The sequence below is a fragment of the Capra hircus genome, chromosome 8 (genome assembly GCF_001704415.2).
Source record: "Capra hircus breed San Clemente chromosome 8, ASM170441v1, whole genome shotgun sequence".
NCBI lineage: Eukaryota > Metazoa > Chordata > Mammalia > Artiodactyla > Bovidae > Capra > Capra hircus.
In genome coordinates, this window is record NC_030815.1 from 20,355,420 (window position 1) to 20,379,278 (window position 23,859).

At 42.7% G+C, this 23,859-nt stretch overlaps 1 protein-coding gene across 2 annotated transcripts in view; it reads left to right on the forward strand.

Moving 5' to 3' along the window:
- The window catches only part of ELAVL2 (ELAV like RNA binding protein 2), a 144,350-nt gene continuing 123,939 nt past the window's right edge, over positions 3,449-23,859 (forward strand). For both annotated transcript variants that reach the window (XM_013965873.2, XM_013965874.2), the window contains exon 1: positions 3,449-3,976. The gene's annotated coding sequence lies outside the window, so the exon portion shown is untranslated. The remainder of the gene's footprint in view (positions 3,977-23,859) is intronic.

The following is a 23,859-nucleotide window of genomic DNA, read 5'->3' on the forward strand; positions in this document are numbered from 1 at the left end:
TGTCTCTGTCCATGGTGCTAATTCCCGCCTCATTCTTTTGCCCCGCTGCCATGTTCTAAATTCAAGTAGCATCAGTTTTCTCGACAACTCTCCGCCCCACCCCCCACCCCCCGCCCTGTTTTCTAACCCGTGGAAGTAAAGTTGACATACTTCTTTAGGAAGGATGAATAAAATAGTAATCATCAAGCTATATATTTCTCACGCAGGCAGTAAACTGTCACAGTTTCAACATTATGAACCACAGACATTCGCCTCCCTCATCCCAAACAGCCCAACAAATTAACACAGACAAATATTTTTACTTATCTGACAGGATATGATGTTTGAAATCACCTTAAGCCAAACATTGTAAACTCATTTAAATAGCTTAACTGCTTTATTTACTTAAAAAATGTTACAATTGTAATTTACAGTCACCTTTATCATAAAATCTTGAAAGTTTTAGAGGATACTAAAATAAAGGATAGTATTTCTCCCCAGATCTAGTATAAGGGGGTTATTTATCATTAAAAATTGCCATAATAGCTTATGAATATTCCTGTGACTGACTGTCCCTCTATAAAGATATTTTTGTAAAAGAATCAATTGAATTCATTATTTTTTCCTGCTTTGAGAACCATTCATTTTGCAGCTTTCTCTATGTCAAACTTTTTCTCCAAGCTCTCGTGACTCCCCATACCTTTCCTTCTCTGCTGTAGTTTAAAATAATATCAAGTACTTTGAAGATATATCAGAGCTAACAAGACAGTCATAATTCAAATGCTTTTCTAATGCAAGACCAGATGCTCTGGATAATTCTTTACCCAACTATGAATGAAGAGGGATTGATTATAGGTGCTTAATGTACAATGTGATTTTTACACATGGTCTTTATTAATTGTAAGGTAGAGTATATTAATATTTCAGTCTATAACTGTATGAATTTCAAAGTGAAATCTATATCCAGATATCATTTGTTTTAAAGTGATTGTATTTCATTTTATTTTTAAAAGTTGGAAAAGTACAAGTTACTTATACTATCCATTTAAAAGTTTTTAAATTTCAAAACATTTATTTTATTGAGGAAGTAAACTAGTATTTTAAGATATTTTCAATTTCTTACATAATTAACTCCATGTTACAGAGAAAGAAACATGTTGAAAATGACATTTTGAAAAGTATTTGCTCCTCTGAAAAAAACTGAAAAAAACATATATACTGAATGAGTAGAATTTAGCATTTTGTGTTTGAATGGACAAGTTTACCATTTTTCAGGTAATTTCTTTAATGACATAACACACATGCTGGATTTTCATCACTCCATACCACACCCAGCTTTCCGTATCCACCCTCCCCCAAATCTTGGAAAAATATACTACTGTTATCTACAAAATATTTCTTGTGGATACAAACATCACAAAATAAAACAAAGTATTAGTATCCACGGTTAGACAAAACTTATGTAATTATAAGTTAATGGTAAAGATTTTCTTCAAATTGCTGAAAATATTACATGATCAAATGCAACTCATTCAATATTAAGAGCATATTAACAAGGAGAAAAGACAATTTACTTCATTGGTAATTCTGACTAAACAGTATTATACTTTTACCCAACTGGCATTTATTATTTTATTTTTTGTACAGATCTAGGGGGGAAGGGAACATTCAAAGGAAGATGACAACAAATGGAATCTTTCAGCTGTTTATTCATACATTGATTATTGTGGATGAAGTGGAGACTTTCTGTTTTTTTCCCTTGATTTGTTGTTCCCTCCACCCCTTGACTCACTCTCTTTCTTCAAACAGCTTTGCTTTCTTTTTCCCCTGAGTTCCATGCAGGTCTAGAGAAGAGTCTTAAGTGAAATTATCACCCCAGGCCTTGTTGTTATGTAAAATGTTGGTGGCGGGGGGGATTACAGCATGATAATTATAAATGGTAGTTATACAGATTCAGGCCTTGTTTCCCAACTCCCTTATTTTTATCCAAGGATCTCAGACATATTATATGGGCTATATGGGAAATAAACAGGTCTTCTGTTTTTTGTCAGTAAGCATTTATCAGCACTCAAGGACACTTTCAAGGAACTATGATTTACTTCAACCCTGACTTTACAGTCATTTTGCCTTGTGACTATCTGTCCCTTTTCCTTCCATCCCACTCCGCCCTCCTGCCGTCTCTAAATTACCTGTGCTTCCTCTTTCCAGCATTCTCAAAGATAGTGGCTAGTAATAAACAAGTAAAGGAATTTCTTTTGGAAGGGAATGAGCTTCTAGAGAAGATATTACATTGTGTAAAAATTGTAAGTACTGTGTAGGAAGCTGGTGCTATTTTTCAACATTAAAAGAAGAAATTCAAGCTGGAAAATAACCTAGGTCAAGTGGATATTGTTTCTACTTATACATCAAGTCGATCCTGAGGACTACAGTTTCACTTGGAGGATGAAATAAATACCATGAATAAAACTCAGTTTCAGCTTCCTCAATGTTATTAATATATGGAGTTTAATAAAGTAGTCTTCATCTATAAAGCAAAAGGGTTGACAGCAATTGGTCTTCTGGTTAAACTTTATAAATCCAGATAAAGGCTCGACTGTCTTTACTGTCAGCAATACATGTGTGGTCCAAGAACTGTACCGCCAGCAAATGCAGAGGAGTGGCTTGTTCTAATTTTATATACAGCTGCTCTTTTTGAGAGTCATCATACACCTCAAAGTGAAGGACCTTAGCTCAACTCAGTACCTCTTTCCCTGGACAGGATGTTTATCCTGCACTTTTCTATTGTAATATGAAGTGATAGGTAATTCAAACCGTGCAGCTTATTTGAAAGCATTTCTGACTTCATTCTTTTCCTAAAAAGCAGCTTTTAAAAACCCAAAACAAACAGCAGCAATATGCATATATTCAACTAGAGAAACACATAAATTGCCTACTATCTAATATAGCATACTGGAACACAAATCGAAAATGGCATGCGTGCAAGTAATGGATGTACATTCATCCCTTTCACTCAGATCAAAGACAGGGAGCTCTCAATGACTCATACATACCGGACAGAGTTTTAATGTTATAAAGAAATGTGCCACAGATGCGGCAGTGATGGCAAAGGAAATGGGTCTTTCCGAAGCAGAAAGATTTAAGAAGAAAGGAGGTCGTGCCATATCGCAAACTCTGATAGTACAGTTCCAACCCTCCCACGTTGCTCTCTCCCCATCTCTTTTTTGCTTCTTGCATTTCCCTTCGCCGCCAGTGTTAAGTGTGTACCTCTCCGCACAACTTACCTTGAAACGGGACTCCATTGAGCTCTCGAGAGTGACACAAGCACCTAGCCAATCATATCGCGCGGCCTCGCTTGGGCGGACTCAATAGAACCGTCTAGGCCAATCAGGATCCTAGGGAGATGAGCAAGTTGCGTTGTGAAGCGACCTAGCGTATACTTCCGCGCGTGCTGCTTGGGATAGGAGCCTGGCAGAGCAGCTGCACACACGGCAGTGCGGAGGCAGAGAAGGGGTTGGTGATACCGTGCTATAAATCTGTGGTCCAGTCCACCTCCCTTTTAAGACGTCCTCCCTCCTTATTTCTGTTCTCAGTTAGAGATGCAGCAGCTTACTCCTGTAGCGACCTACTAAAAAGCAACAAGGAGAAAGACATCGTCTTTTTGAAAAAACGTTCTTTCGTCTCTTTCTTTGTTCCTTCGTTTGTTTTTCTTGCCCCTTTTTGTTTAGTTGAAAGGCAATAGGAGGGTAGTCTGTCCGTCTTTTTAAACTCTCTTTTTTAAGTTTCCCCTCCCCTTTCATATTTTTTTTTTCGCCATTTCTTTTAGCGTTGGACTTTGGGGTCGAAAGCATTTCTTTTTATTTGCTTCTTTTAAGCCGAGCACAGTTTAGGTTTCGTGCTGTCTTAAGAGAACTATCCAGCAGCTTCTTGCTCATCCTTATTGGGAGAACTGCACCGTTACTTTAAAAACACACATACACAAAAACCTTAAGGGAGAAAGGTAAGTTTCGGTTTGGTTTCTTTAATCATTAGTTGCAGCGATGCGCTGGCAAACCCAGAAAACCTGTAAGTGAGCGGAATACAGAATAAGAAGTTAATTGCACATGTTTGTCTCATTTCAAAGCTACTGCTCTGCTTTTTAATTCTAGAGAGCTAGACTAAAAGACAGTGGACGCATGCTTGACGTATTGAATATTCGCAAATGTCAGTGGCAAAAACTTAAGTGGTAAATGTGGCCAGTGTAGAACAGGGGTATAGTGGGAGTCTAGATGTTGAGTGAGCTTCGGGATTGAGGTTGGAAGTTCATTTTGTGGGAAGAGAGGGATAACTTGGGTTTGAGGGGGGGATGCATGCCTCTACTTTGGCGAAGCAACCGAAGGACCGTAGAGGCTTTAGAACCATTAAGGGGAATCAGAAGCCTGGACTTGCAGATTAGACCAGCGAAAACCCCATACTTAATTGCATTAACCAGATAACATGTGCTGGAGAGATAGGATTGCCAGATGGAATTTAGATGCTGCACCAGGCAGCGAGTTGTAGTTGACTGAAAAAAAGTACATGCCGCCCGAGGGCTGGGGCTGGGGCTGGGCTCGGGTGGGTAGAAGCTGTCAAAACTCATCATTGCGAGGTATGCGGACTCTAAATCACGGTCGCCAATTATCGTGCTTCTGTTTTAAAAGAAGATAGCCAATTTAGGGCCGAATTCTTAAGCCTGAACCGGATATGAGATTCCCTTTGTTCAGAAAAGCGTAAATAAGATCCTTAGAGCTGTGTCTGTGGAGGGGCGGCTGCATGGAAGCCGAACTGTGCTGGGCGCTGGGAAGTGGATTCCAAGCCCTGTCCTTGGTCCTACGCGGCTGACTTCGCCTTCTGGGCGACGGGGACCCCCGTAGCAGCCGACAAGGCTCCACAGCCACCTCAGTAGCCAACTCGGTTACAGAGCCCTCACTCACCCCCTTCCTTGCTGCCCCCCCGCCCCGTTTTCTCGAATAGCTATTGTTAAACTGACGCCTGAAGAAAGATGGTTGGGGATGAGACGCTGGGCAGACTCTTGCTTCATTTTAACTTTTGTGGTTTGTCAGGCTTTAGGAGAAACCAGGCGGCTTTCTACTGCGAAAAAGAGAACCGAGGGTAGAGGTGGGAAAGGGGGAGGATGTTCGCGCTGGAAGGGTGATCTTGGGGCGAGGAGGGTGGAGGGAGTGGTGGTGGCGCTGGCTTTGCCTAAGAGAAGTTTAAATTATTGGCACGAGGGGGTGTGGGTGAGTATGTGTGCGTGAGAGCGCCCGTGTGGTGCTTAAGAGGGAGAGGATGGGGAAAACATACAACGCCGGCTGGGGTTAATTTCTCTTTGCTCTCCTCCCCACCCACCTGGTTCGAAAAGCCAGCGCTCGGCCGGCCTCCTCTGGACTCGACTCTGCCATCTCTGGGGCAGTGGGGGTTGGGGATTGCAAGGTGGCAGTGCCTACCACGGGATCTCAGCGGCGAACAGGACTTCGTGTGGCCATTGTTGCTTAATTTATGCCCAGCACGTTGCCACATACCCACCTATTTCACGTTTGTAAAGAATTAATATGAAAGCTATACAACTGTGTGAAATTGGAGGTTGGATACATTCCCCATTTTCCATTTTCAAGCATAGGCTAGCGAAACTGATGTCGAGGCTGGGTGTTTTCCCTCGTAATTACCAACTGCAGATCTGGCTTTACTGTGGCCCGAGTGAGAGAATAGTCAACCATTTAGAATTTACTCTTAATACCGCTGGGCTAGGATGGATGTCCCTGTACTTTCTCCACGAACAGGTTCTTTTCCCGCTCCTACTCATGTACAAACACTCCTGTTGGTGAAGATTCTAAACCTTCAGCCTTTCCCTACATTTATTATACCCATCCTCTGGATGTTGAGAGTGCGAGGGAAGTCGAGGCGATTTATTTGTTAGGCCTACAGTGCAATCTATAAAATGTAGTCTTAACATGGAGGGGGGAGGGTAAAGAGTGGACATTAATAACCTAAGAAATTATTTCCCTAACAGGAAATCGGTTCCTAAAAGTCGGGGGAAAAGGTGTGAGTGTTTGGGGAATAAGAAGCATAGGAAGTCTGGGGCCCATAAAATTTCCTTGGTAAAATGGCTTCTTAAATGGGACATCTGAAAGATGTATTAGAATCTGAACAAATAAGTCTGAAAAAAGAGAGACAAAATGCCGAGTGTTTAAATATCACTTTTTGGGGGATTAAAAAGTAACTATTTCTCTTAGTTATTGCTTAGTCTGCCCTACACCAGGTACTCCTGGGTTCCCCTTCCTTCTTTTAACCAAGTGATTGGCAAGCTTACTTTATAAAGCTTAACCTATTCTGGAGTTCTCCACGAAAATGCAGTGTTAGCCAAGTAGAAGCGCTTTGGAAGACTTGGGGAACTCTGTTGAGAAAGAGGACTCCCCTAACTTCAAGAAGTCAGTTTCAGGAAGTAGGGTGTCGTAAGGCAGTCTAAGAGTTTTAGGCTTGGATTGGCAAATTTGGTAGGCCCATTTTTGCCTGACGTTTGGAAACAGGCATTTTTAGCAATCCCGCCTGCCTGGGATGGAATATTATAATTGACTGTTTAGAGGGAGGTCAGAGAGACGCAGGCGCTTTGAGCCATTTTGCCAGGAACCCGTACAAAGTCAATTAAGGTCATTTAATTGCAAATCGTAACTGGAGTGACAACAGAAATGCTGATATAGAATCAGTTAGCTCTTTCTGGTGTCCCTCGTCCGGGTCCCCCAAGTTGACGGATGGACTGTCTCCATTTCTATCATGGCTGAGACCCCCGCTTTACTGTGTCTGATTTAACTTCGCCCAAGAGGGCAATTTTGTCTCCCCTACCCTCGTCCTGGGTTTGATGAGTTTTCCCCCTCTTCTCCCCCAGCCCCGCCCGTCGCGTGGGGGCGGGGAGCGCTGGCCGCCCTTAGCGGACCTTGCTGCATCAAACCCGCATCGTGCCCTTGAAGCTGTAACCTCGGTCACGTTCTTGCGGCGACTCAGCCGCCCACTGCTCAGTTCCTTTCTCTTACCTCTTGCGATTACAGGTAGGTTTGACAGGTGATATTTTTAAATGTAGTTTTTTAGGGGGAAGGGTTAAAACGGAAGCTTTTGCAAAGGTTAAAAAAAAAACAAACACGACAGGTGCTCTCGTAATTAAACGGCTGAGCAGGTGTAAAAACGTGCTTCCGCCTCGTGGCTTGGAGTCAGTTTTGACTCCCAGCCTTGGGTTTGAGGACAGGCACAGGTTTTTCCTGAGTAAAGAGATTGAGCTGGGCGTGGGGGCGGGCCAAGGAAATACAGCGATGGGACGCCCCCTCGGTGAAGAGTTAGCCATTTCGGGGCTTCGGTGGGTGGCGTTGGAAGGATGCGGCGAGAGGCAGGCGCTTATATAGTCGAGTGCAGGATTTCCTACTTTTGCGTTTGAAGCAGAGAATAGCACCCCGCACAGGTACTCGGGGCTTATTTGAACATTAGATTCCATCTAGAAAGGCAGAGAAGGGCAGCGCCGGCAAGCCTATAGTTTTTCGCGGAGGGACCGGACCCTTCCGCTGTGAAGTAAGCAAAAAGCCCTTTAGCTTTGCTTGCAAGATATGAGTATATGTATGTATATATACTTGATACACATACTATATCAAAGTACCCCTCGCGCAAATCGCTCTGGTTGCCGGTAGCGTCCGGAGCCTCGGGGTTTGCAAACTTGCACCTGGTATTTGACGCTTCTGGGTGCGCGACGCTTTCCGCGCTGCCCGGGGAACCTGGTCAGGGAGCCTGCTTGGAATCGGAAGCCGGGAGAGAAGGACGGGAGCGGCTGCAGTCAGACGTCTGCTGCGAGGCACCGACCCTCGGGGCGGCCGGGCAGGGCACGCGCCGGCGGCAGCAGCCGCGGCGCCGCGAACTCGCCGCCGGCCCCGCCTCCTGGCGCTCTTCCAAGCAAGCCCCTCCTCCCCGCCCCGCTACAAACGGCGGGACCGCGGCGCCCGGGCGTCACTGAGGCAGCTGCCGGCCGGTTGAGGAGGCCGGTCGCCAGCGCGCGCGGGTGGGGCGTGGGTTCCGCCGGGTTCCAGTCCGCCTTCCCGCCACCGTCAGAACTGGGGACGCCGCCGCCGCCACCACCGCCTCTCCGCGGAGCCCGCCCGGAGCGAATCCTCCGCGGCTGTGTGACGGCCGGCGGCGCGAGCAGTAGTAGCTGCAGCGCCGAGTCGCAGCAGGCAAGTGCAGGGGGGCGTGGGGTGGGGGCGGGCACGCCTCGCCGGGCCGTGAGTCGGTTTCGGACGCCGAGGCTGAGGGCGGTGCGCGCCGCCGCGGCGCTGGGCTGCGGAGTCCGGCCTCGCCTCGGCGGGAGCCCTCGTCCGGGCTCAGGGCGGGAACGCTGGTGGGGGCGGCGGAGGTGGTGCACGGAAGTTCCTAGAGCTCGGCCCCTGGCGGCGGGAGTCGAGGGAATTGGGCGCCTCCGGAGGTGGCACCGCCCCTCGTGTGGGCACGGGCTGGTTGGGGGCGGCGGGAGCCGAGCGGGACCAGTCGCGCCCGGCAGCGTGCACGGGCGTGGACGTGCCCGGGTACGGCCGCGACTAGCGCGAGAAGCACTGCGCCGAGACGCAGGTGAGTGTATTGGAGGGAAAGTGGGGGAGGGGGCTTTTCTAGAAAAAGGGCAGGATTCCTGTGGTGGACTGGCACCTCCGCCTTGTGGGAGGTGGCGTGCACTGGCTACCCCAGCCGGGTGATATCGGGTTGTGTGCCCCGTGGTCCGGCGCCCCAGCGCGCGTGGCCCCCGGCGCTCTCGGGGCGTCTCGAGACTTGCCGCGGTCGCGCAGAGTGCGGAGGTTTGGGACCGTGGGCGCCCGGGGCAGAGCGGAGAGGCTCCTCGGGCCGCTCTCCTCCCTGGCGCCGCGTCAGGTGAGGTCGGGTGCAGTCGCGGGAGGTCGCACCCGGGTTTGCGCGCGAGCGGTGCGCTGGGCGGGAACCGCGGGTCGGGTCGGGCGGCCGGGTGAGGCAAGCTCCCGGCTTTGGCTCGCGGCGGCGGCAGCTGCCTCTTGCTCTGCCAGCTGCTCCCCGGGGCACGGACGTGTGAGCGTGCCCTGGTGAGACCGGTAGAGTCTCGGGCCGACCTGCCTCGGTTCACCAGCAGGTGCTCCTCCAGTGGTCGTGACAGTGACCAGCAACAGCCTTCCACGGCGTTTCCTTAAAAGCCGACTTGTTATCCTAGAGGGCTGGAGCGCAGAATCCTGCCTCTAGATGTGAGCCACAAGCACGGAGTCGTAGTTGTCCAGTTGGTCATTTAAATAGTGTGCATTTTAAAAGATCGTCTTTACGATAAAAATTTTTATCTCTTCTCTACGTTTTCTGAAAATGTACAGAGACGAGGGTTTCTTATCGGCTCTCTACTCTTCCTTTTTTTTCCTTCCCAAAGGATGGCGTTTAACAATGCCAAACGAAATATGTCCGGCAAGGACAAAGAGCTTTTAAAAACTTAATATTTCGGTGGACCTACTCATAATAATACTTTCTTCATAAAAATGTAGCTTAGTCCCGAACTTACAGCAAATAAGTCCATTTAGGAACACTCCTAATACCAGTTGGGGTGTAATTTCCCCATCCCCTTAAGTAAAATCGGTTTGTTTGAAATACTGTTCAGTTGCCCTTGAAGACAACATTGTCCAGAATCGTTTCCCCCAGAGTCGTTTGAATTTTTCATTTGTGCTAAGGTCGCTCTTTTTTGCGGAAGCTGATCTGGAGTCTCCATTTTGGTGAGCGGGCGGAAAAGGTTTCCTGGATCTACTTTCTCATCTGGACCTTTGGCTCTAGAAATGCGAGACGGACTTGCTGGAGGAACTGCAAGGTTACTGCGTTTGTTTTTGAGCTGTTCCTTATAATAGGTTTGTAGGAATATTGATGTAACACTTTTTAGGGGGCGGCGGGGGGGACGTACATACTTGGAGAAAGTTATCTTGGAAATGGAGGTAGAGCAAGAGGGGGGGCAAGAGGGTTCTGGAAAATCAGATTTTGAAGGAACACATTACGTTTAATTTTCTATGCTTCCTTTACTTTTCCTTCTTGAGAGAATATTTATGTGTCTCTGTGCTCAAAACTGGCCCCTTAATGCCCTTTTGGGTAACTTTGTGCTGCCACCTTTAGGGGAATAAGGTTTTTTTGTTTTCTCTTCAAAGAGGAGTCAAGTCGTAGGCGTTTAAGGCGTCCTTTCTCCCTGTTTTTAGGTATTTCCTTCTCTGTATCTTGTTTACTCTTAGAAATTATGTCGGGTCATCTGTCTAAGCTTCACACACTCTTTCTCCATGGTTCAAGAGAATTTTAGTTTTAGGATATTCTCCTAGAATTGACCAGGTACCCCAAACTGGTCAATGTCCATCAGGCCTATTATTTCCTGCCGAACTTAGTTTTCCTTTTCTAGGTTCAGGGTGTGTTAGTAGTTAGAGTTCCTTTTTTGGTTTTGGTTTTTTGGTTGGTTGGTTCTGGTTAATGCTTCTTTACCAGAGAAGCAAGATACTTCTGTCTGGTTGGGTGCTTTTAGGTAAGACCCAGCTCCCAGCCAGTTACTGGAGAACAATGCTCTTAAGTGGCATTTCTGCTTTCTCATTTCTTAATCCAGCTTTTGGTTCTTTGTATATAGACGGATGTTCCTGGCTGGATGCTTGTTGCCCCTTTCAGCCTTTCTAGCTTTCTGTGCTTTTCATGTTAATGTGATTTTTAAAAAATACTGCTTTACCTCCTCAAACGTCTTTTTCTCTTCTAGAAGGAAGGTGCACCATTCTCTCTAAGGACACAACAGAGCCATCCAGAATACCCCAGCTTCTAGGCTAGGGTCAACCTTTTCCTCTTTACTTGATTGGAGAGAAATCTTTCTAAAAAGTGTGATGCCTTTTAGGCCTCAGCATGGTGCAAGAGCACTACAGTGGCAAAATACTCTTTCATGTTCTTTGTCCCAGAAGGCCTAAATACTCTGAAACAGCATCTTACCAAGACTGACTTTTCCCTCACCTCTTTGATGGTTTGCGCTGTCTCGTAGGGTCAGTTCTTTTTCTCTTACTTGAAATTAAATCTACCACATTATCACATTCTTACTGCCACCTTTCTTGCTGGTCATGTTTACTTGGAAGTAAGGAATGTTGGAGATACACAGTATTTAGCCTGGCCAGGTTAATTGTTTTGGTGGTGTGGAGCCTGGATGGTGTGCCACCCTATGGAAAACCTACCCTATCGGTTTCTGATTATTTGGAAAATCAGCTGAACAGGCCAATAATCATAGTAAGCTACCACATCAAAACGATGATGATGATGATGGTGTTTTCTTGAGCGTTAGTAGTTGGTTGGAGGCAGGGCCGCTGAATGGGCCCAAGACATGGGCTGAAAGGGGCCAGGCCTGCCCCTTGAAATTCTTGATTTTGAACAAGGGGACCAGTACTTCATTTTGTTCTGGGTCCCACAGAGTATGTCCGGCTTAGCTTATGTTGAGGCTATCTCAATTGTTAATATTTAGCTGCTAGCTTTGCTGCTTTGTGTTACAGAAGTGTTGGAAATCTAAGGCTTTATGCAGTGGTGATGCCACACCCAACTCTTGAATTAACTCTGTGGAGGACATTAGATGCATAGAATGTTTACTTCCTTTGGCCAGTTTCCTTTTACAGATATGGAAGTCTTCACTGGTTCTGGTTACTTCCAGAACTCACATGTTGTGCACTCTGATGCCAAATCCATTGTTTTGTTTCTAATTTGGAAAGAATATTTATCATCTGTTTATTTGATTCTTGATACTGGTTGGTTTGCAATGCTTGTTGATTTTTTTTTATTTTAAGTGCTGAGTATCAACAGAAGGCACTTAAGCTTAAAGGCAGTAATTTGTTTTAAGGCTTTTTTGTATTAAAAGATATGCTTTTTTTATGGTTTAAATAGAACCGGTAACTCGAAGTCTGAACTAAAAATAGGAATTAGTGTAGAGTAAAATCTTACAGGGGTTTTATGGTATATTTGAGAAAATTTTCACTAACAAGAAATGAACAGATTTGACTTTTAGCATTCATCATGTATATCATGACTTTAATTTTAGTAAGGTCACAGGAAATTTTGTTTCTCCCCTAAGGAAAGATGACTTTCTATATCAGTAGCCTTGTTTGTAATCCACTGTATAAAACAAAACAAAAGGCGACTCCTCTGTAACACTGCGCTAGGTGCATCTCATAGCCCTTTTACCAGCTAATACAAATGCCAAGTTTCCAGAGATTAGTCTATGTAAAAATACCTGTTTTTGGGTAAAGATGTTATTTATTTTCTCAGCGCTTTGCATTAGATTTTGAATACATCAATTTCATTAATATTCTTAGCTGTATATTTCCCTTTACAGGGTTGCTCAGTAGTTTTGTGTGATGACAGATAAGGATTTTCCTTGTCAGCAGCCTTTACGCAGAAGAAGAAAGGTGCTTTGGCAAGGAGTGGAATAAGTAAAATAACGGAGAAGGTCATAGGAATAGGTGGGCTGGGGTTGAAATAGAACCAATTTGGAGGTTGCCTTATTAATTGCAAGTAATTGTGTGTTTTTTTTTTCTTTTTAATAAACTTGCACTTTCCTTCTATTTGTCTTTATTACTGATTTCATTATATCAGTTTCTGACTGAAAATGAGTAGCAAATAAGGTTTGGTAGTCAAGACCCTCTTTCCTGCTTTTAGAAATTATTTGAAAAAAACTGAATGCTTTTTCTCAATAGATTTATTTATCCTGAGACAGTTGTAGTAAAATGTTAGTTTTGTTTTTTTTTTTAAATCATGAAGGTTTTGTTTTAGCATCAGTTAAATTTCAGACTATTTGGTTGAGGTATCTGTATGTTTTTTCTTTCTCTAATAGTGGTAGATTTATACCAGCTTTTTTCCTTGACTTAAATGAGGAGTCTGTCTCATAAAAAGGAAATTTATATTTTACATGACTAGTGTTTCTTTTTCCCCAGAATTTTTGTTGTTGTGGGCTGTTGATTACTGGAGATTATTTCAGCAGCTTTAAAGACCATTAATGGAATATCACAAAAATCCTTATTTTCATATATATCAGACTGATTAACTGTTCTTTCAGGATGGATTTTCATTTTGTTTTGCTTTTAGTTAGCAGTGGTCAGATTTCAATTCAAGCTCAGTACTCCGTTTGACTTACCTCTTTAGGAGAATGTGGGCAATGGTTCCTTCAGAATTCTCAGCTTTCCTATGTTTCCTTATTATGGAGTCACTGTAAAATTGAAATTTCTTGTCAAGATTGAGGAGTTTTGAAACTGTCTGAGAATCTGAAGAAAGCTGTGGGCCTTCTTTCACTGGAGAAATTCATATCTACAGAAATTTCCATACAGTTTTTGCCATCTTGCCCTCTGGAATAAAGACTATTAAAGCTCTATTTGGGAAATGGGACTTTGAGAATTGGAGTTGTCTTGTATTGGTGAGAACAGGAAGAAGTCACTCAGCTCTATTCTTGTGTGCCGTCGTGTCAGCGGTGTGGGCCTTCAGCTTTCATCCAAGACAGACTCTAAGCTCCCTTGTCTCCTCACACAGTTTGTTTCAAGATCCATTCTGATTTTGTAAACAAACATTATACTTGCAAGGTGGTCTTGTGAGCACAGTGCTGCCAGTTTGACCACTAAGTTGTCTTGCTTGAGTAGGTTTTGCCACGTCGGTTGAAATTCTTCATTTAGCAGGGCCCGGTGGACAATACGAGGCTGGAATTTGAAGTTTCCGTTGTCTGATTTTGACTCAGTTACCTGTGTCCTTGGTTTCTTTACCTTTGAGTATAAAACCTCAACCCTCCACATCTCTGTGATGGCGTAAAGATGAGAGTATCAAAGTATAAGGTTTCCGGCAGTGGAATGACACTGTTTCCTGAATTGGAAAGGTGGTATAGGTGGACCTCATAGATGACTTTTATCTATTTGACTTTCAGTGTGTTTTATGAACCATTGTTTTTAGAACATACCATCCTTATAGCATACTGTCGTATAATGTATATTTCTGCCATGGAGAAAGAAAATTCCCAGACTGTATGGAGGTTTTGGGAAAATTATGTCTTTGAACATTTCAATATGGAAATAGATATAAATATATCAGTGGAATTTGGAAGGGAAGTTTAAAATGTATTTTTTTCTTGAAAATATAAATAAAGTTAAGAGATTACATGTGAAATTATGAGAATTTAGCCAGCTGACATTCCGGGAATATAAATGTCTCAATTTAAATTTTCCATCTTTTTTTCAATGAGAAATCAAAATCTAAAATTTAAGCATTTACATTAAAATAATCAGTCCATATTTTCTTGATTTGAATTTTAATCTGTTATCAAGGATCTATTCCTATACATCAAAAAAAGAATGAAATTTACACAGAAATAACATTTTTTTCCCGTGTTTGTTTTAATACCCTCTCAAACGCCCAGTGAAAAGTCATTGATGAATGCCCTGTCAAGTAAGTTATTGGAAATTGCTCACCTGTTCAGTTTTTAAAGGATGTTTAACACTTTTTTTATCCTTTAGGCATCATTTGTGTATATCAGAAATAAAAGAAGTATGCCTCAAAGCAAATAAATCACAGTGTATTTGAAAATAGATTCACCAGATTGAGTAAAGTGGGGAAAATATTTCTGGAGCTGATGGTATTTGGTCTTGAATTTCCTCCGAGCTGCTTTTCAGAAGTGAGCTTTTTCTGTTTCTCCATTGCTGCTGCTCTGCTGGAGGTACCTCTGGTGACGTGAGGATCACCCACCTTTATTGCAGAGCTATCTAGAATGTTTTAAATATACAAAGTTTATTATGGAGTGAGCAAGTTTCTATAATCTCTTCCAAGGTAAGGCCTATTTCTGTATGGGTTTACTCAACACCACTTTGTCTCCCCTAGGTCTACTTACTGGTGCCTGGCTTATTTTGTTTAAACCCTTTGGGCCCTTTCTGGCCTACGACTGTGAATGACTCATGGACTTTCCCCAGATACCAGGACACCAGTGCTTTAGGCGTTTAGCCTTTCCTTGTCTTTGTCTCTGCAGAGAACTTGAACCACCCACAGCCTTCCTCTCCTCTGTGACACCTCTGCGCTGGCCCTTAGTCACCTGTCTGTGCTGCTGAGCCCCGTGCCAGCTCTACTAGCCTGGCAGTCCTGGGTCAGGCGTAACCTACTCACTTGCCCTTTTCTTATTTGGCTTGCACTTTTGCATTGGCCCTTAAACATTTTGTTGCATTTTGCTCACTGAAGACTACCTTCTGTGACCAAGACAGTTGCTATTACAAAACAAAAAGGGAGAAATAGATATCAACAGACAAGTGAATTCAGCCCCTGATTCCAAATGGTGGCATATGGGTTACATATTCTGAAGTTTTTATTTGGCCTAAATTATGTTATTAGAAAAGTAGTGGGTTGTTGGTTTAGGCTTTGGGAAATATCAAATAGAGATCTAGAGCCCTATTTGTGTTGTCTCAGAAATGTGTGAAGATGGAGCAACACTGAGCCCATATTTGTTAACTGCACCCTTTATGTGGAACCTGGTTTATTTCACTTCAAAATAAATTGCTGTCTGGCCTTTATGAGTATTTGAGCCTGTGAGTCTAATGTTACAATTCCTAAAGTCATGGGAATTAAAAAGTTTATTCAAATATCTAGGTAAAGGCAGTAGTTCTAAAGACTTTCGTTCTTTTGATTTTCTTTGTGTTTGCAAGTAATATTTGAATTATGTTAGGTTTTTCCTTACAAATATACATCTTGAAGTCTTTACTTTAGGTAGAGAAGTCTTTGATCTCCTTTTCCTTAATGCCTCCTCCTTCCTTTGTATGTGCTTCCATCAGTTTATCTTACCTTTTCTCCCCTCCCACTCTGGGATTTTAGACCTGCCCCTTTGGGAGCAAAGGTTTCTTTCTGCCTATTGCCTGCTTATATTTGTTCACATGCTTCCAGGTCAGCAGAAGTTACTTGGTGCTGTGAAAACTAATAGGATGTTCCCAGCTGTTTAAAAGAGGCCGGTGGCCCACCTGCTAATCTCAGTGCTGATGGTGTCAGCTTAGAAAAGACATTCTCCCCTCAGAATCCTGTGAAGAAGAGCTGATACGAGAGGTTACCAGGTGTGAGGTTTATATGTGGTGTTTTTCTCTTCTCTTCCCGCCCCCCCCCTTTTGTTTTCCGGTCTTCAGCCTTTTCTCCTCTCTAGAAACAGCAGGGCAGCTCTGCAGAGCTTTCTCCCACGTGTGCAGTAGAGCAAATTGATGCGCCAGCAAAAGTAGAAAGAGGCTCCACATGTCATGTTTGGACCAATGCTGTAATTTTATTTTACAATAAGGAAGGTGGATATTATTAATCTACTCTAGAGCATAATAGCACAATTTAAATAGCAGAGAGCAACTTTGGTGTGTGTTAATGTCTAGTGAGATGAATACAGATGAATGCTAAGTAGGCAGAAAATGTCAGTGTAGAGCTTTCCTTTTGGTGACTTTAAGCACTTACATTTCTAGTTAACTTTTTGTTCAGCCCAGCACACAGATATGAAGATCTGTTTTATAAGCCAGCATTAATGTGGCTTCTGAGGACAGAACAATGCCTATAAAGCCCTGCTCTCCTGGCAGCCTCTTGAGCTGGGCCAGTCATAACGAGGAATTCTGTATTGAACTTCTTTGCAAAACCCTTCAGAATAATAGGAGATTAATGCTGGCAGTTTTAAAAATTGGTGCAGTCTTTAGCCCAGCCAAATTTTTTTTTTGGTAACTTGGAGTGCGAGTAAAAGTGTGTGCCTAATTTGAGAAAGCAACTAATCTTGAATTAACTCTGTGTATAGTTTAAAAAATACTGTAGGTCTCTTCTGAACTTATTTTACAGAGGCACTTAAAAACAACTCTAGATACCAAGAGTATCTTCTTGGTGTCATCTTCCACGATTATATTATTCTTTTAGATGGATATGTTGCTTATTTTGACATGCCCTGGAGTGTTTGGTGGAGGGGCTTCCAGGGTGTCTTTCTTGTTGGGGGAATTGAGAATTTTTTTCTTTTTTAAATTGTATTTTACCTTCCTGAAGGTTGAGAATCATTGTCATGGAGCTTCTGCTATGCTGTTAGAAAAGCTTTGGTTTTGGTGGGCCGGTGGGCTAGTCTACCTTGGAGACAATACTTATTCCAATTCATCTGAAGTCTTTTCTTCCAGTTATATTAAAGGATCTTAAGAAATGTCTTCAAGTCTTTTTGTATTGGAACTATGTTCAAAAGCCATGAAGTTTGTGTAATACTTAACGTTTCATCACACATCAATCCTGAGTGCCTAGGTACTGAGAGAGCTTTAGAAGAATTTGTAAAGTATCCCTGTTTTCATTCCTTGGTCTGTCTGCTTAAGGAGATGAGGCAGAAAAGAATAACTTAAAAGATGTCACAGGCTTCTCCCTCCAACTTTAATAGTCTTTTGAGGACTTGAGAAAAGGGACATACCTCTATAGTCTGGGTATTAAGGACATGGCCAGGACACTGCATATTGTTTTGGGGAGAGGGTGTGTGGTTTTCTTGCTCTCCATTGTCCTGTGTGTATATCATATTTGCTTAGTCTTTGCCTTTCCTCCTCCTCAGTCTGTCCCTCCTCCCCTCCCGTGTCGTTGCTGTTCCTTTTGGGTCTGTCTGTTGTGGTGCGAATAATTATTTCCTGGTTTGCCAGGAGTCCAGCCACAGGTAAAGAATGTCTGTGCAGTGCAGAACCTGCCAAGTGTAAGTTGTGGCTGAAGAGAGACACCACTGCGACTGTCTTAATTCTGCCATTGTCCAACAAAGCTTGGAAACATACGTGTGTGTGGAAACACTTGAAGTCCCCCTAGTTTTCCCCCCATGCTTTTATTCTCTTGCTAACATGTTGTGTCAGGAGCTTCCTCCATGTATGATAATTATTTTTCAAAACACTTTGGATAAAGTCATGAGGATGATACAGCTTCTTTGACTCCTTCCCTGTTAGTGTAGTTGCAGTAGCAGTGAGTGAGTGATAGGCCGGAACCTGGGATGCTTTTCAGAGCACTAATCTCTACCTTCTCTTTGAGTCTTCCTCATGCTGAAATCACGTCTCCTAAGACCAAGTGTCCTTAAGGCTGCTGAGTTAGCTTTCTGATGCCAGTTCTGGGTATTCTCAGCTCTGCCTGTTGCTTTTCTCCTTCAGTGGCATTTGCATTATTTTTCTTACTTCTGAAAGGTGACTGGACAGCGTGTATGCTGCTTCATCTCCTTGTTTTGCTGGAGAAGCTCATTCCTTCAGGTGGAACTGGCTCTTCGGAAATATGTATTTTTGTTTCTTGGACTTTTTAAAAAAGATTTGGCTAAGCTACCTGTATTGTTTGTGGACAGTAGGGGGCAAAGTTTGATTTTGTGGTGAACAACAGAGTTTGTGATCCAGAGAGGAAAAGTGAAGACATCGGTACAACTCTCATACAACTTCTAACGGTAAGTTCAAAATTACTGCCTTGTAAGAGTGCAGTGAGAGTAAAAAATTTCGTAGTGGACAGTCAAGTTGGCATTGTATTGGGTGGTGGGGCAGAAAGAAGCTGCCTGTTTTCAGTTGCTCTAAGTCCTGGTTGTTAGGATAGAAAGACAGATGGAATCAGTACTTGAAGGTGGTGTACTGTGCACAGTGATGGAGCCGGGAGACAAGCATTTCCTGTAGGAACAGTGATGACACCTAGAGTTTCTGTTCTTTGAGGACCTTACCAGAGTTGCCTGGGACAGTGAGTTTATAGGTGAGGGAGATGAAGCTGAGGTTGGTGGTTTGTCAGATTCATCCTGCTGAGTGGGGAGGAAAGTCTGTGACCCTTACCTAGTTCACGACCTGTTACCCTGGACTCCAGAATGCTGGTCTTTCTACCTCTGATAGTTCTGTTGGTTATAGTCTAAGGTGGCTGAGGACAGAGACAGATCCAGGAGGCACCTCAACAACTGTATATCATCATCTCTAGGCCTTATTGTTTGGCTCCTCAGTGGTGGGGCTGTCGAAACAGGTTTTTGTTCAAAAAGCTTTACTCTGGTCTCTAGCACTCCCAGCGGAATGCCCACACCTGTTTCCCCAGGGCCAGGATTCTGACCTTGCATTATTTTAGGTCTGTGATCAGGGATCTTCCAGGAGAGTTTCATTACAGGCTGGTGTCTTGATGCCAGCTAGCAATCTTAACGTGCAGGAGTACTTTTTGGAACCATATGAAGTATGGATCTGTAAGTGAGGAAATGAAGATACTGTCTTTATCAGACTTTCAGGATTCTGTTAAAATCAAGAAGAAAAAAAAAGACGGTGATACTGTGTGCTGTATTCCTGGTACAGTCGTCATTCCCCATTACCCTAACTTGTTGTAGAAGAGAATCTGTAAGGGATGTTCCTTAAAGTTGTTAGGTTTCTGAGACTAATATGTTCCAAATCTGATGGGGTTTTAGAAATGCAGCTGTCTTTGTTCTTAGAGAAAGTTGCATGTCAGGTACACCATAGGAGGTATGATGTATAAACCTGAATCAACAAAATATCTACCCCAGTAAAGATTGTTACTGATTTATCTTGGTTCTCCAAATTAACTGTTCAGTTCAGTCACTCAGTGTGTCTTGACTGTTTGCGACCCCATGAATCGCAGCATGCCAGGCCTCCCTGTCCGTCACCAACTCCCAGAGTTCACTCAAACTCAGGTCCATCGAGTCAGTGATGCCATCCAGCCATCTCATCCTCTGTCGTCCTCATCTCCTCCTGCCCCCAATCTCTCCCAGTGTCACAGTCTTTTCCAGTGAGTCAATTCTTCACATGAGGTGCCCAAAGTATTGGAGTTTCAGCTTTAGCATCATTCCTTCCAAAGAAATCCCAGGGCTGATCTCCTTTAGAATGGACTGGTTGGATCTCCTTGCAGACCAAGGGACCCTCAAGAGTCTTCTCCAACACCACTGTTCAAAAGCATCAGTTCTTCGGTGCTCAGCTTTCTTCACGGTCCAACTCTCACATCCATACATGACCACAGGAAAAACCATAGCCTTGACTAGACGGACCTTTGTTGGCAGAGTAATGTCTTTGCTTTTCAATATGCTATCTAGGTTGGTCATAACTTTTCTTCCAAGGAGTAAGTGTCTTTTAATTTCATGGCTGCAGTCACCATCTGCAGTGATTTTGGAGCCCCCCAAAATAAAGTCTGACACTGTTTCCACTGTTTCCCCATCTATTTCCCATGAAGTGATGGGACCAGATGCCATGATCTTCGTTTTCTGAATGTTGAGCTTTAAGCCAACTTTTTTTCTCTCCAGTTTCACTTTCATCAAGAGGCTTTTTAGTTCCTCTTCACTTTCTGCCATAAGGGTGGTGTCATCTGCATATCTGAGGTTTTGATATTTCTCCCGGCAATCTTGATTCCAGCTTGTGCTTCTTCCAGTCCAGTGTTTCTCATGATGTACTCTGCATAGAAGTTAAATAAGCAGGGTGACAATATACAGCCTTGACAGACTCCCTTTCCTATTTGGAACCAGTCTGTTCCATGTCCAGTTCTAACTGTTGCTTCCTGACCTGCATATAGGTTTCTCAAGAGGCAGGTCAGGTGGTCTGGTATTCTCATCTCTTTCAGAATTTTCCACAGTTTATTGTGATCCACACAGTCAAAGGCTTTGGCATAGTCAATAAAGCAGAAATAGACGTTTTTCTGGAACTCTCTTACTTTTTCCATGATCCAGCGGATGTTGGCAATTTGATCTCTGGTTCCTCTCCCTTTTCTAAATCCAGCTTAAACATCTGGAAGTTTACAGTTCACTTATTGCTGAAGCCTGGCTTGGAGAATTTTGAGCATTACTTTACTAGCGTGTAAGATAAGTGCAATTGTGCAGTAGTTTGAGCATTCTTTGGCATTGCCTTTCTTTGGGATTGAAATGAAAACTGACCTTTTCCAGTCCTGTGGCCTACTGCTGAGTTTTCCATATTTGCTGGCATATTGAGTGCAGCACTTTCACAGCATCGTCTTTCAGGATTTGAAATAACTCAACTGGAATTGCATCACCTCCACTAGCTTTGTTCATAGTGATGCTTTCTAAGGCCCACTTGACTTCACATTCCAGGATGTCTGGTTCTATGTGAATGATCACAGCATCGTGATTATCTGGGTCGTGAAGACCTTTTTTGTACAGTTCTTCTGTGTATTCTTGCCACCTCTTCTTTATATCTTCTGCTTGTGTTCGGTCCATAGCATTTCTGTCCTTTATTGAGCCCATCTTTGTATGAAATGTTCCCTTGGTATCTCTAATTTTCTTAAAGAGATCTCTAGTCTTTTTTCTTGTATAATCCTTGATGTACAATTTTTACATGTTTTTGAATCTCATAAATAATATGTCCACTTAATGTAGTGATTTTTATTTCTCTTAGAGCTGGGAAGTTTAGTGATATATCTTTCTATCCACAGTATTGGAGAATAGAGAAGCTTCTTGGTTTCTTATCTTTATGTATATTTTACTTTTTCAAACTTGTAAATATTATGCTTGTGCTCTGTGAAGCTGTTGGAAATCTGAAAATTAAAACTGTCTCTACATATTTCAGGCAAGTGTCTCTGGTGTAAAATTGGCCCAACAGGCTATGTACACAGTGAAAAGTATAGCATAGCAGTCAGGTGGAATCCTGCCAAGGGTACTCTGTTCTGTTTAGCCATATTTAGGACATCACAAGATGAAGCAGAAGTTAAGATAGGTATTGAGAATTCAAAGCTGAATAGCTTTTTGTAAAATCATTTAATTGTAGAGGACACCACAATCCTCAGCTTTGACTTGAATACTGTCTATTTAGATACCCCCTACTTCTTAATTTTCTAAGTTTTTTTTAAAGTTGGCCTTCACTACCAAAGGTTTTGCGTGAAAAGTGGTCTACAGTTCCCCAGTTCTCTGAGGAACTGAAAAAACATAAAGAGGCCGGGGGACTTGTCATCAGGTCTTCGGCATTTTATATTGAGTTTCCCTAACAATCTTTATGGAACTTTATCCTATGGATTTTTTCATTGTGACTGGCACTTCTTTTTCTTCCCCATTCCCTGTGATTATTTCCTGTTTCTTGTGTAAAGAAATGAAGCAGATTTGCCGACGGTTTATTAAATAGTTCACAGGTATTCGAAAATGTCCACTATACTTTTTTGCTAAAAAGTGGCTTCTTAAAACTTGAGGCTTTGCTCTGGACCCGTAGCTTTGTAGGATTTAAATTTTTATGGCTGTGTTGTGCCTGTCCTCCTGACCTTAAGGATATTTTGCTGTCTTCTTGATTTCTTACTCATCCCCATTTTTCTTGGTTTGTTGATCAACCTCTTTTGCTCTGCAGTAGTTTAAAAACAATTATTTTTCCAGCTTATATGTGAAAACATATTAGTTTCCTCAGTTTCATTTACTCGGTAAACATTTGATTCATACTGTATGCTACACACTACCTTAGATATTGAGACATAGTGGTGAATGTGATCTAATTGTTGCTGACATGAAACTCAGAGTTTAGGAGGAGACACATGTTACGATTCTGGAAATTATTATTTATAATTGTGATTTGTGCTATACAGGGAAAGAATCTTTGGGGCGCCTAACTCATTGTGGATGGTGAGAGAAGTTCATTTGTTAACCTTATCTTTCATCCCCCATCTTCCTGCCGTACTCCCACAAACGCAGACTTTCTTTCTTTTTTTTTTTAATTTCGTAGGCATTAGAATATTAGATTGGAAAGGGGTCCTGAAGTTGAACTCTCTTCTCCCTGTTAAATTCGTGGTGAACTTTGAATCCTGGATCTGATGTGTTAATAGTTTATATAGCTCACCAAAAGTCTCTTAAACGGTAATTGGACAGCTTTCACAGTATAACCTATATAGCCACTGCCAAGTCCAGCAGTGTTATCCGCATAGTCTGCCTCCTTTATTCTCTTTACTCACGGTTTTGAAACTATGCTGTCTTACCCAGTTTTGAAGTATATTTTATCAACATTATTTGTTAATACTCTTCTGGTATAAAGATTGAGTAAAGAGGAATGTTTGTTAAGCTTTCTGCGTGGTCTGAAGGACTGGACCAACTTGTGCAAAATTATAATTTGTCATGGTTTGAATTATTTGGTTAATTTATAAATAAACTTTGTAGAATCTCTTTTATATAAATTCCTTTTATAGAATCTTTCATAGAATCCCTGTGCTAGATCAGGGCAACCCACCCCATTACTTCACAGTACTATGTTCCTCCCAGTATGCATTTAAATTTGAGCTAAAATCAAGTGCCATATTATTTTGAAATTGTCTTCGAAACATTTGTTGGGATGGAAGAACTTTGGCAGTTTTTTTTTTTTAGAAACCTTGGAAGACATTTATTGGGAAATACTTTTTTTCTTAAAATGACCTCAATGTCTTTTGGCCAGTTCCTTAATCATAAAGGGCTTTGTATGTTTGTAAGATATTGATAATAGAGTCTGGGAAATTGCTCTAGGTAATAAGAAAAAGAGGTTAAAAGAAATGAGGAAGTGAATTCTCCATGTGGCTTATTTCCTCTCCCGCACACATCATCAGAACAGTACCATAAACTTATGGCATGGTATTTTAAAATTATGTCTTACCTACCTATTAGAGCATTGTGTTTACTAGAGTATATTGTTTTTTTTAATTGGAGGGTAATTGCTTTACCATGTTGTATTCGTTTCCGCCATACAAGAATGCGAATCGGACATAATTATATATATCTCTCTCCCCGTATATTATACATGTGTGTATGTATATAGATCCCCCTCTTGAGCCTCCCTCCCCCCATCCCGCCCCTCTAGGCCATCACAGAGCGCCAGCGCTGGCTCCCTGTGTTATGTGGCAGCTTCCCATTAGCTTCTCACGCACAGCACTGTACACGGCGGTGCTGCTTCTCGATTGCTCTCTCTCTCTCCT